Genomic DNA, 13512 nt, shown 5'->3' on the forward strand with positions numbered 1-13512 from the left:
ATTAGTGTTCTGGTGCAGTGAGAAGTCAGGAAGAAAGGGGACAAAGAAGAACACTTTATATTATGATGGGATGTGAACACTCCTGGTAAATCATACTGAATAGGAACCATTTCTTTTTTTTTGTTTTTTTTTTTTTTTTTTTTTTTTTTGTCTTTTTGCCATTTCTTGGGCCGCTCCCACGGCATGTGGAGGTTCCCAGGCTAGGGGTTGAATCGGAGCTGTAGCTGCCAGCCTACACCAGAGCCACAGCAACGCGGGATCCGAGCCGCTTCCGCAACCTACACCACAGCTCACGGCAACGCCGGATCGTTAACCCACTGAGCAAGGGCAGGGATCGAACCCGCAACCTCATGGTTCCTAGTCGGATTCGTTAACCACTGCGCCACGACGGGAACTCCAGGAACCATTTCTAAAAGGAACCACTGAGTCTCTCGCTCATTAGATTCTTTAAAATGAAACAGTATCCATCTGTTGAAAGAGGTTACCATAGAGTGGATTACCTCCTGAGGTATACTTTGGGTTCTGGGAAATATCTATTAGCAGAGGAATTGCCATTGAGATTCACCCATGAACCCAGACCTGACCCTTCGCATAAACTCACCCCTAAAAAATGGCCCTACCCTTCAAGCTTGGTTATATCTCACTGGCCCTTGGCAGTTTTATTTCGAGTTTGGCAGAAGCAAAGCTAATACAGAAGCAGCATTTATAAGTCCCTTAAAAAAGACTGACATTTCCATGGAAACTGAAGGCAAAACTACAAAACTTCAAGGTGGGAGGGCATCCTTTGTTAATTGCTTATGAAGTTATATGAAAAGAACAGAAGGTTCTGGCCTGGTAAAATGATAGATCTATTCAAGAGGAGGAAATGAAAGAATAGGTAACAGCACCCTTGGGGAGTCCCCAGTAGACCTGTTGAAATCATTGGTTCTGTGGAAGCATTTGATTAGAGAGTTTCAGTTACATTACCTCTCAGATTCACGCTGGGGTTAAAAAAAGAAAAAGAGAAAAGCTTGTGTTACATTGACTGCTCTGTGATTAAACTCAGAATCTCTGGGGAGAAAAACAAAATGGTCAGCGTACATGCTTCTTGGGTGGGTTTTAAATCCCTTAAAAAAATTACCTGTCATTTTATCAAGGATTAAATAAGAATGTAGAATATTTCCTAAGTTTCAGTGAATTCAAACACTTCAGATTTTTTTCACTCTCTCTATATAAAGAAAACACATCCAGGTATTCAATACTAAGTGTAGACTGCACAGCATTATAAAACATAAAGTACTCTTTTTCTTTCTAGTAACCTTGAAACCTTAAACATATATCAGAGAACAAAATTAAACCTCTTTTAAAAATACGCCTTTGTTCAAAGTGTTCTTTATAAAGGGTATAAGCCGTTCAGAACTGATTTCTGTGGAACTCTCATACTGAAACAGCTTGTAAGAGCTATAGGTTATTAAGACATGACAAAGAAAGTCCTACTGTATATATTTTCAAGCCGCACCTAGTTATCCGTGTCTAGTTAGAAAGATGGTGGGAAAGGGACCATTTAATTCTTCTTTATGAGTAAAGTTAAAAATATATATATATGTCAGAATGAGAGGTAATGTTTTGGTGCTATTATGATGGTATTATTTCCAGGGACCAGCAATGCCCAAATTCTGTTCTGTGACTCACTCCTCTGCAAAGGGTTCTTGATCCAAGAGTAAGACTCAAGGCCCAAAAACTAAATGGGAAACAAAATACAGGACTCTTTATATCCAAGGATAACTAATACTAGAAAAAGGCCACTCAGATGGAATCCACTTAAAGTGGGGACCAAAATGTCATAGTAGACAGTGTAAAAAAAGGTGTGATAGGTATGATTTTTGACAAATGAAAATTTAGAAAAGAGTTTTTTTATCATTTTAAAAATGATCATATAATGAGAACTGCACACTAAATTATTTGCTCAACCAAAAATAAATCAAGAGTTGATTTGAATGATGTGAGAGACTGCGATTTTGGTGGCCCTCAGTGAACCATACTTCTTTTTATTTGTACCCCTGGTGTTCTGGGCTTGACCATGTGACTAGCTTTGACCAACGGAACCTTAGCAAGCATGGTGCAAGTGAAAGACTGGTGAGTCCTTTCAAATTTGGCCTAGTCTTCTTAGAATGCTTCTTCTTGAACCCATCCACCATGCTATGAGAAAGCATAAGCATCCATGTGGAGAAGAGAATTGAGGCCCTCTAGTGAAATCTAACTGAGCTCCCAAACTATAGCCAGTACCAATTTCCAGCCATGTATGAGAGTCCATTGTAGATCTTCTGGATATCTCAACTCCAAGGCTAATAATCTCCTGGTCAACCAGGAGCTGTAAGAAGTAATGATAAATTGTTATATGCCATTAAATTTTGGGATGGTGTATTATAGAGCAACAGATAGCTAAAACAGAAACTATATTACCTCAAAGTGGGGTCCTACCATCATATATGGCAGTGATTTTAAGTCTAATAGAAGAATGGAGAAGTTTGGAGGAATGACAAAGCAACTGAAAGGTAGTGGGGAATATCCTATTGGAAGCTGAAGAAAAGAGAACCTGAGTTCTGTGTTGGCAGAACAATTAGCAAAGCTATTTGCCTGTGGAAATATGGGAAACAGAGAGGGTACCTCTTGAACTTGCAGATCTGGCTAAGGAAATTTCTCAACAGAATGTCAAAAGTGCCATCTGGTTTCTTTTAGATGACTATGGTAAATTACAGGAGGAGCCAGTTGAGCTAAAGAAGGAAATGCTTAGATTTTAAGCAGAATTTAGAAGAACTAAAAAGGAACTAGAACTTGTGGGCTTCATAATAAAATTGCTTTCATCCCTAGTCTCTCTAAGAAAAAATTTCTCAAAGTAAGAAATGGCCTTGATTTGAAGATGAGATACAGGGTGCTGTTAGTAAAATGCAGCCTCCGGCTCAATGTCTCTGTTAAGGCATGAGAAAGATTTAAGGCATATCTCAATGATGCTCTCAGCTAGACAAGAAGACTTCAAAGACTCTTAAAGGTATTTTCCCATAGCTTCCTGATTCGCAGCCCCAAACGGAAGAAGGGTTATCTTGAAGACATTTGTGTGATTTATCTAATGGAGTGGATTATAATTTGATAAGTAGGAAACTACAAAGTTTGTAATGAAATTAAACTAGCATAGATTAAAAATACAGAGGTTTTTAGAAATAAAAAAATACCTTAAGACTCCCATACTCCTGTAAGGAGGAGGTAAACTGGCAAGTATATTCAGCTACAAACCTGTATCATTTCTCTTTGAAAAAGGATATCCCATAACAGAGTGTAGAGCACATGGGGTGGAGATAAGAGCCACAGAGATTCACTCCAAAGGAACAGAACTGGACCCTAATCGAGAAACTGGCTACATGTGCCTGGCTGGATTTCAAAACTGCTATATACCAGTAACTGCTGTGTGCCTCCCGTTTTCAACATTTTAAGCAGTGTCTATGGCAATTTTCCTCTCTATGCCTCTTAACTGTATTTTGAGTTGTGAGGGCTAAAAAACTTGTCTTTTTAGTTAACACTTCTTGAGTTAAGAAAAGCTGTACTCAGGAGACCTTGGTTGCATCTGGACCTTCTTTGAGTGATGAGATTCTGTACCTGATGCCATAATGGTATAAGACCTTTGGAACTTTGAAGAGGGTAAGTGTATTTTGCATGTGTGAAGGATATGAACCATTAGATGCCAAGGGGCATACTTTGATGACCCTCCATGAACCTCATCTCCTGGTATTCAGACCTCTGTGTGGTTCCCTCCCTCTGACTTTGGAGTTGGCCATATTTGGAAAATAGGAGTTTGGCAAGTGTGATGCAACAGAAGGCTTGATAAGCACATACATGTTAGGATTTGTTCTCTTGGAATAGTCCTTCTTGAAACCTAGTCACTAAACTATTAGAAAACCCAAGAAATTAGGTGAAGGAAAACTGAGGGCCCAGCAAACACTTAAGGCTAAGCTTCCAGCCAATGGCCAGCATAGACTTCTAGCCATGTGAAAGAGGCCATATTGGACTTCCTTGTCATTCCAGCACCCCAACCAATACTCTGGGAAGCAGAAGAACTACCAGATCATCCACTAGAATTGTAAGAAATGCTACATTGTTATTGTTTTGTATCATTAAATATATGGGTAATTTGTTACACAATAATAGATAAGGCAAACAGGAAGCTAATGATTTTTAGATGCAATTGTATAATGGTAGGATAAAATATCTTTGACTTCACATTTGACTTTTGCCATATAATCAGAAAAAGGGCTGTTTTTGCAAAAAATATTTAAAGGTTTTTTTCTAATTTTTCCCATGTACTTTGTATCTTTTGTGTCAACATCCTTGTTTATTTTCTCTTCTTCAATTATTAACTGGTCACATTTTGCTAGATCCCCATTTATTATTGGTTTGATGTATATTTTAAGCAGTTCTGCAATATTGCTTTCATAACCTTCACAAAATCCTGCATCTTTTGTAATAGTTATAATTTCTTTTCACTTCACTGTATTTGAATTTATTATCTGCTGTAATGTTGGTAGGAAGGATACTAATGTCTTGAAAGAAAGTGGCTTTGGTTTGATATTAATTTTACAAGTCGTCAGTCTATTAATGAGTAATTTTGCTTTAAGATGACTTTGCTTCTCCTCAGTAACCCAGACAGTGGATGCTCATATAATGAGAGGCCCCCGTACTACTCTATTTATAGCTGAACAGGCCCTGGTATCAGGCAATGCTTGACTTTCTGGTAAAAGCTGAGTTGAAGCATGTGATTTAGGCTCATGATCTAAGAGGAGCTTCTACTTTTCAGCTTGTTTTATCGTGTCAGTATAGGTGTGGAAGAAGTGGGGGGAGAGACGAATGTTCTAAGAAGACAGCTTTGCGGAGTCTGCAGGAGGAGGCTGATGAAAGAGGTCTGCCCACCTGTTTTGTCCTAAAAGGCACCAGGAGTCTGTTCACTTGCAGGTGTGACCTGATGAAAGTCCCAGGCTCTCACTAATAAGTCAATCTTCAGCTCTTGAGGGAGGATGGAGGAAGGAGCGGAGGAGGAATAGAAAAGTAGGAAAAGAGAACCAAGGAATCCCATCCCTCTACAGTGTCTGTCTTACTGGAGAGCATCTATCCATTGGGTGATGGAATGTTGGAAAGTCATAAGAGAAAAGATGCAGGTGTTATACTCTGAGGGCAGATCACTCAATATTTCTCTCTTAATTTACCCCTGTGGAAAGGAAATAAGAGAACTGAGCAGAGGAAGCCACGCCTCTGGGCAGAACTGCTTTAGCCACAGACTGATAGCAGCTGGTAACGGGAATGAGCTCTCATCCAAGTGGAAGTTTAGAACTTGGGGTGGAAAACTGTAAGATTTCTTTAAAACCAATTTCTCCCAAAGTCTGTTACTAAAAATTGGAGGGAATTAACTCCAAGGCAGGATTGAAGTGGAGTGAGAAGCTCTCAGGCAAAGACCTGGAGATTAGTGCCAAATTAAGCTGAGACTGAAAAGAGAAAAAAGATAGAAAGGAACCTGTTGTACTTTGAATCGGTTTAGAGAAGTTATTCCAGAAGGGTTGTCTGCTTTTACTGCTAAGTGTTAAACTTAGTTATTTCCACAAAGAACTCAGTTTTGTAAATAATAGGTAGAACATTCACAGCTATTTTATAGCTATAATCCACAGCCCATATTTTTGACTTTGAACTCACAAATGAAGTAATGATAAGAGAACATTTAAAGTGAGTAAATGGTTTTAATATTAAATAAACTTTCAGCTGATGTTTCCCACTTACTGATACAGAGCATGTGCACCCTTTCATTCGTTTCACAAATACTAAGTGCCTGCTCACTGCTAATCATTACATGCTGTCTTTTTATTATTAATGCAGGTTTGGAAATTTTATTTTTAAAAGCTATAATGTATGAAGTGGGGTCCTTGGCACTAAGTCATATATTTTTAAATGGAACAAAATCAGTAATGGGAAATTTAGAAAAAGCAGATATTTTTCAGCAGAGTACTTTACCTTGCTGAAATACTGATCACATTATGCTTTCATAGTGCAAGCACAGAAAGATTAAGACATACAGAATACAAGTGAAAAAAATCACTTCGGGGAAAAATACTCTAATTGTAATGCCTTTTGGGTTTTTTTTTTTTTCTTTTTAAATAAATGAACCCACTGGACTTTTTCCAGATACCAAAAAAAAAGGGCTGCAATCTAGTTTTATTTCTGTTTCAGAGCCATATTTATTAACCCTTTTAATGCAGTGCTTTCATAGTAACAAAATACTGGAACTTCTCCCAAACTTTCTATTCACTTCCCAACGGTCATCACAATGTCCCATGAGCCAAACATCCTGAGATCCTTCCTCCGGAGTAAGAGTTTCATTTCTCCAGCAAGCTTTTCAACAATATTTTAACTCTTCTATGCAGCTGGCAAAATTGAGCCAGCAAACCGAAAACACGCAGTAGTTTGTACGTTTGGAGTCTTTATAAACTTTCCCGGGTGTGCTGTCCTACGAGCTCCATATATTCCCAGAGCAGGTACTGTTGAGCCAAGCTGTCAGGCAAGTGCTAAGAGGTAAAAATTGGTCCAGGCTGCAGTGCTTGGATCTAGTCCATTGACTGTGGGTCTTCTCTTCTGCAGGCGGGCTCTTTCCTTTTAAGAACTTTGTCCCACTCACCCGCCACGGCTTCCACCACCTCCCCAGGAGGCTTCACTTCCTATGGGAAAGAACCACTAGTTGGTAACCTCTCAGGGAAAGTCAGAGCGACTTTAGGATATTCACACAAATACCCTCTCTCCATTCCTCCTCAACTCTGGCTTATTTTTTCATTTCATTCCAAGGACGCCGATGTGAAAGCAAACGATGTGACACTGATGTCAATGAAACCCATCCCACTCTCAGTCTGAGGGTTGATGGTGCTCTGAAACGTGGCTTCTCAGAGACTCATCTGAGACCCAGCGAGTGTTGGCTTAACCTTGTCAGTTCCGTGCACCTTTAAATGAAGGTGCTTCAGAGGATGTTGAACAGGGATTTCAAGCCCTTCTTCCCCCGGTAACGACTGTGTCTTCAAGGCAAGCCTTTCTCTCCCCAGCCTGTCCATGGCCTCACTTCGCCTTTTGGTGGATGCACAACCCCAGGAGGGTGGGGTCTCTGTTTTATCCATTGCTGTATCCCCAGGACCCAGAATACTGCCTGACACATGGTACTTGGAAGGTTAAATGTTGAAAGCTATTTGTTGAAACATACATGCTGGATGATGGCTAGAGAATGTCCAACTGCTCAATCCATGTCTCGCATTTCCATTTACCATCGAAAAACTGACACAAGAGGATGTTGGTAATTTGGTTTGATAGACTTAAAATTACAAAAGAAATTCTTAGAGCCACAGCTCAGTTACTTGAAAAATCAACCAGTCTCCCTGTTTCTGTTGTGCCAACTGTGAAAAGGGGGCTGGCCAAGTCTTCACTGTGACAGCAGAGTGACGAAGCAGAGTGCTTAACACCGAACAAAGAGCCGTGCATTCCAAAGAGCAGTACTTGTCAACCCCAAACTTAGCTCACTCTTTTTCTGAAATGCAGATGCTTAAAATGACATAGATTAAGATGTCTGTCAAGACTTCAGCCCTCTTATTTCTGTCTTCTCTTGACAGAATTGTCATGGATCCAGCACCGGAAGGGTCATTTAGGCTAAATATTAGTCCCCAAATTGGATGAATTTTGGACAATGGCTCTATGTCCCAAACCTAATGCTGAAAATGTCCTTCGCATGAACGTGCAGGGGAAGAATAATGTATGTCGTGCTTCAGCAGTCCCATAATTTGCTTTTTATAGAACCAGAGCCCCACAGAGTTTTAACACACAAAAGTTATCTCCTAAGAAGGTCCCACGTGGGGGCCAAGGGACCCCAGGCAGGGATTCCTAACGTCAAGCCTGGTTCCCAGCACCCTCAACTGTTCGTAGTTATGTGACCCCGGGCAAGGAATTGAACCCCTTGGGGCTCTAGCCACTTTATCTATGAAATAGCATTGGCTTCCTGCCTCCCAAGGATACCAGAAGGAAGAATGAATTCATATTTACATTGGGAGCCTCCAAGAAAGCACCGTACAACTGGGAAATATGATACAATGGGAAGAATGCCTTTTATTTTTAAATTGGTGGTCTTCGGTCAGCCGTTCTGGGTCTATTCCATATGCACAATGCTAAAATAACAGGCAAAAGTAAAAGAAGGCTCTGAACCTGCTTCAGGCAGGATAACTCTGACTCAGAGCTGCTGGGGTGTTGTTCCTTCATTTGTTAACTTTCAGAGGAGGTGAACTGCAGGGGGCTGATTGCTGTTGGGAGAAGTGTCTGACTTGGGACTCTATTTAGGCAACAGTAGGCACTCCTACTGGAGAATGGCAGTAGATGCGGAGCAGCCGCCTGCACTGGGGTCCATCAGCAGGGTAAGCCCCTAGAGGGTAGGAATTGGGTCCTCTGTGTCATATCTCCAGGATCTTTCCAGTGCCTGACAGGCACCTGCTGCTTGGTTTGTGTTTACCCAGTGAATGAATTGACTAGGATCTGAATTGCAGCTTCTTTTTTTTTTTTTTTTTTTGGCTTCTCTAGCGCTGCACCTGCAGCATTTGGAGGTTCCTAGGCTAGGGGTTGAATTGGAGCTGTAGCCTCCAGCCTACGCTAGAGCCACAGCAACATGGGATCCGAGCCGCATCTGCAACCTACACCACAGCTCTCAGCAACACCAGATTCCCAACCCACTGAGCGAGGCTGGGGGTCTAGTCGGATTCGTTAACCACTGAGCCACGACGGGAACTCCTGCAGCTTCATTCTTTACCAGCCAAGTGCCCCTTTTCCCTAATCATTAATTGGGAGTAATAACACCATGCCTGCAGGGCCGTCGTGGGGGTTAAAGGAGCAGTTTGTGTATGAAGTGCCCAGCACACTTTCGGACACGCTCTGGGGGCACAGTCACACTAACTGTTGTGATGAATGTTGGCTCTCTCACCACTAATACTGGGGACATAGCACACTGTTGTGGCTAAAGACAGACGGCTCTGTATCCTGGCCTTGTTCTGTACATACCAGCTCCTGGAGATTGGTGGTTTTATTGTTTGTTTGTTCAGGAGAAGGAAGGATTTAGTACTTGCAGCAACTAGGGACAACATCGGGGATCTTCCCCAAAGCTGTGTCTCTGAGAGCAGTGGCTTCTTTGTTTTGGAATTTGATTCCTCAGCTATATAAGAGGGTGATAGAATTTGATTGGAAAAGAAGTAAAACTATTTGCTAATGACATGATATTTTAGAGAAAATCCTGAAAAATTGGCAAAAAGTATTGGAGCAAAAAAGAGAGATTGTCAAGGTCATAGGATCATTTTTAAAAGAAGTGTGTATATACATGTGTATATGTGTGTGTGTGTGTGTATACATACATACACACACACGCATACACATGGGGGGGAGAGAGAGATTTTTTTCCCTGAGCCATTTGAGATTAAATTGTACACATCACATTTTTTTTAACCCCCTGAATACGTTATTGTGTATTTCTTAAGAATAATCTCTGACATAACCACAGTCCTAGGATAACTGTCAACCTGAGGAAATTTAACATCGACAAAATACCTTTGCATAATCTATCATAGTTCATTGTTTTCAGGTGATCCCACACTACCTTTTGCAATTTTCACTGCACCTCAAATTTGAATAAATTTGAATAAATTCCTAAATATATGTGTCACATGTTTACATGAGCAGAATTCTTCATAAAAACTTTCAGCAAGAGAGCAATAGACGGGAAGTGAAAATCTTCCTCTACGACTTCACCGAAAGGACCAGAGGCGATTTACTAGGATGTGCACTGGTCAAAGGAAATACGAAGGTCTTTGAGGGATTATTAGGCACGGGCTCTGAAACGGTGTTAATCCCAGAGGAACCCAGAATACCACTGTGGCCCTAAACCAAATGTGTTCTTACCATATTCAGACCGCACATGGGTTTTTGGCTCATCCTAATTCCACACTGGGCCAGTTTGTTCCCGAGATTCCACGAGTGGTTGCATCCCCAGTTTCTGAAGGTGTAGCTGGAATAGACACAATTGACGAGAGGTAGAATCCCCGCATTTGGTCTCTGACCCTTGGGTGGTGGCCACTGTGGTAGGAAGGACTACGCAGAAACTCCTTGTGTATCCATTCATAGCAAGCATGTAAATCAGTTCTGTGCGGCACAGGGAGCTCTATCCAGTCTCGGGATAGACCATGATGGAAGATAGTATAAGAAAAGGATTGTACATATGTTTATATGACTGGGTCACTTTGCTGTACAGCAGAAATGGGCACAACACTGTCAATCAACTATAATTTTAAAAATTAAAAATTTTTTTAAAGAGGAATATAAATCAGGAGTTCCCACTATGGTGCAGCGGGATCGGTGGTATCTCTGCAGCACCAAGACATAGGTTTGCTCCCCACCTGGCCCAGCGGGTTTCTCCAATCTGATCCCTGGCCCGGGAACTCCATATGCCTGCCCTGGGGGGGCTAAAAAAAGGAAAAAAAAGTCTGTCAATCAGAAACAGCATTGCATCCCCCGGAGGTTTGCAAAAATGATGCAGCTGTCAAAGCGTCAAAAGCAGTATGAGTGGTGATGTGCAGTATAAGCCCTGACAGCTTTTTGTTTTTGTTTTGGGTTTTTTTTGTAATGCATGTGCTGGATTTAAGCATTGATTGCAGAGGCATTCATGTCAAAGTCAGCCGTCTTGAATAAACACCGTGCCAGCCCCGAGTGGCTGCCCTCCCCTGTCCCCCAGTTTGCTTTAGAGGTGTTGATAATGGTCTTAATAGCTGACCATTTAGGCCACAATTTTTCTCTTCTTTTGCTTTCAATTCCTGCTCTTACATTTTTTTTTGTTTGTTTCAGAAAATTGTTTTGTTTTTATTTGAACTTCCCACCCAGTATAGCAGCCTGTGCTTTTACTGTTAACTTTTTTCTATCCCCTAAGGATAACCTACATAGATAGCCAATCAAAAATATAACCAATATATCAATCAACTGTATACCTCTTGACAATTAAAATGATTTCTGATTAAACAACTAATTTATTTCCTATAAGGTCCACTTAGAAACCAAAGCCCAGTCCTGTTTATGGGGAGTCCTGTTTCGGCCTCGGATTCCGTTATCACTAAGTGGCGGGGCTTATTGAACCCCCCTCCCCAAGCCAAGGTTGTGTTTTTATTCTTCTAGTCTTTGTAAAATATTTAAAATATCGTTTCCAGTTGAACACCAACACCTACCGATAGGCAGGATTTTCTAAGGATTTCATCAAAAACTTTTCATCGGGCCCAGGATTTCCCAGGGCTCTCCACTAATGGGGTGACCTTCTGTAGCCCTGTCGCTGCCAGGAGGTCATGTAGCCACAGCCACTCCTCTCACAGGTGGTGCAGACAAGGTACAAAGCATCCGTATTCCGGAAGCCTGGACCAAGTGTCATTCCTCTTGCTCTTCCCTGCATCTTTGCAGTCCTAAAAAATGCCTCCCTGGGAGTTCCCGTCATGGCGCAGTGGTTAACGAATCCAACTGGGAACCGTGAGGTTGCGGGTTCGATCCCTGCCCTTGCTCAGTGGGTTAAGGATCAGGCGTTGCCGTGAGCTGTGGTGTAGGTTGCAGACGCAGCTCGGATCCTGTGTTGCTGTGGCTCTGGTGTAGGCTGGCAGCTACAGCTCCGATTAGACCCCTAGCCTGGGAACCTCCATATGCCGCGAGAGTGGCCCAAGAAATGGCAAAAAAAAAAAAAAAAAAAAAAAAAAAAAAAGCCTCTCTGCAAGGGCCTCATCAGCACAGCATCACCCAGTTTCAGAAAGGTTCTCAAGACTGAGAGACATTACTTGGCCTTTTCCATTTCATCCCAGCCAGCTCTCTCTTGCCCCAGGGTGCGTTCTGGCTTTGTGGATTATTTGGGTTATTTGCTCCGTCCCTTTCCTCTTCTATTGGAAGCACCTTGCTGTGTCAGTGTGCGGGACTTTGTTTGCCAGTGTGCCAGAGCAGAGCCTGCCCTTACATATTAAATTCACCACTTAATATTGAGCTTGCAGAACCCGAGACACCCCAATCTCAACCCCATAAAAGCAGAACTCCAGGCAGATGTGCTCTGCCTCTACCTGCGATCTTGCTATAGGGCCCCAGGTGTTCTATGTAATTTCTAGGACTTGCAAGTAATAAAGCTTTCTTTTTTCTCAGTGTTTCCTGACAGTTATTGCTGAGGGCATCGTGCAATCATAGTAAGAACCACAAAGGCTGGTCCAGTCACAGTCCTGGTCATCAGTAGGCTGAGACCTGCACAAAACATGGTGCTTCTCACATCTCCATGGACCTCCCCCGGTGTGGCCTGTGCAGGAGTCACTCTGATCTTGAAGAATGAGTGACGCCTGCTCTAAACCTAATGGAGTGGTGACTGAAACTCCAGCTGCTGCCCCAGATGTAGCATCTTTCCTGGAGCAAATTGGTAAGTTCCTGGGCACTTGCTTTGTAGCTACTGACCTTAGGGTATGCCTTTTTCTCCACACCAAGTTGTAGAGGCCACCAGAGACAGTGTGCTTTTCCTTGTCGGGTTAACACGTCACTTGCCCAGTCCTGCCTCAGGGCTTTACCAGTTTGACTTTCGGTCATGTTATTCTGGACAGGTCTTGATTATCCTGACATTCCATAAAGCATTATACTCCAAGCTCATGGGATGACATTACGATGATTAGATGTGATGTTCATGAAATAGCAGGTACTTCAGAGGACTAAGTCTTGTGTATGTGAATTACAAGGTGGAAACTGGGTCCCATAAAAATTTAGGCTCCTCTGACCTCAGTGAAGTTTCTAGGGGGTTAATCGTTATATTTCCAGAGTGAAAGTAAAGTTATTCCTGGGACCACCTGCAATGGAAGAAGAGGAAAACTACTAGGTAAGACTTTTTGTATTGGAGGCACAATACCAGTGATCCCTGAACAACACAAGGTTTAGGGGCACTGACCCCCCTTCACAGTTGAAAGTCCAAGTACAACTGTAGAGTCAGCCCTCTGCATCCACAGTTCTGCATCTGTGGATTCAACAGACCATGGATCACGTAGTCCATAGTCACTGAAGTAAATCCACTTGTAAGTGGGCTCACACACTTTAAACCCCTGTTGTTCAGGGCTCATCTGTGTATATCAGCTTTGAACGTGCTACCTGGACACATTCACCTGCATCTACGGAATCAACCGTAAGCCTGGTTTACAGATCGTTCTGTATTGTATGTATCACTCAGGGTTGATCCGAAAGGATGCTGGTGAGGCAAAGGGCTTCCAAGGGTAGAACTCTGAACAACACATTTATCTGTACACAATGTCTAGACTGAGAGATGGCCAGGAGTACAGATGGACGCTAACTCCAGGGCAGTTAGTTGATAGTGGTTTGGTTGGATGGTGTGTTAGGCAAAACACAGATGAATATATATTATATGTATATAATATGATACGTGCATAT

At 42.1% G+C, this 13512-nt stretch overlaps 1 long non-coding RNA gene across 1 annotated transcript in view; it reads left to right on the forward strand.

The window, feature by feature from the left end:
• Positions 1–13512, forward strand: part of LOC110255616 — a 45454-nt gene that overhangs the window by 27787 nt on the left and 4155 nt on the right. The window contains exon 3 of the long non-coding RNA XR_002336162.1: positions 12238–12502. This is a non-coding gene — a long non-coding RNA (uncharacterized LOC110255616). The remainder of the gene's footprint in view (positions 1–12237; positions 12503–13512) is intronic.

Source organism: Sus scrofa, chromosome 10 (genome assembly GCF_000003025.6).
Source record: "Sus scrofa isolate TJ Tabasco breed Duroc chromosome 10, Sscrofa11.1, whole genome shotgun sequence".
Classification (NCBI taxonomy): Eukaryota; Metazoa; Chordata; class Mammalia; order Artiodactyla; family Suidae; genus Sus; species Sus scrofa.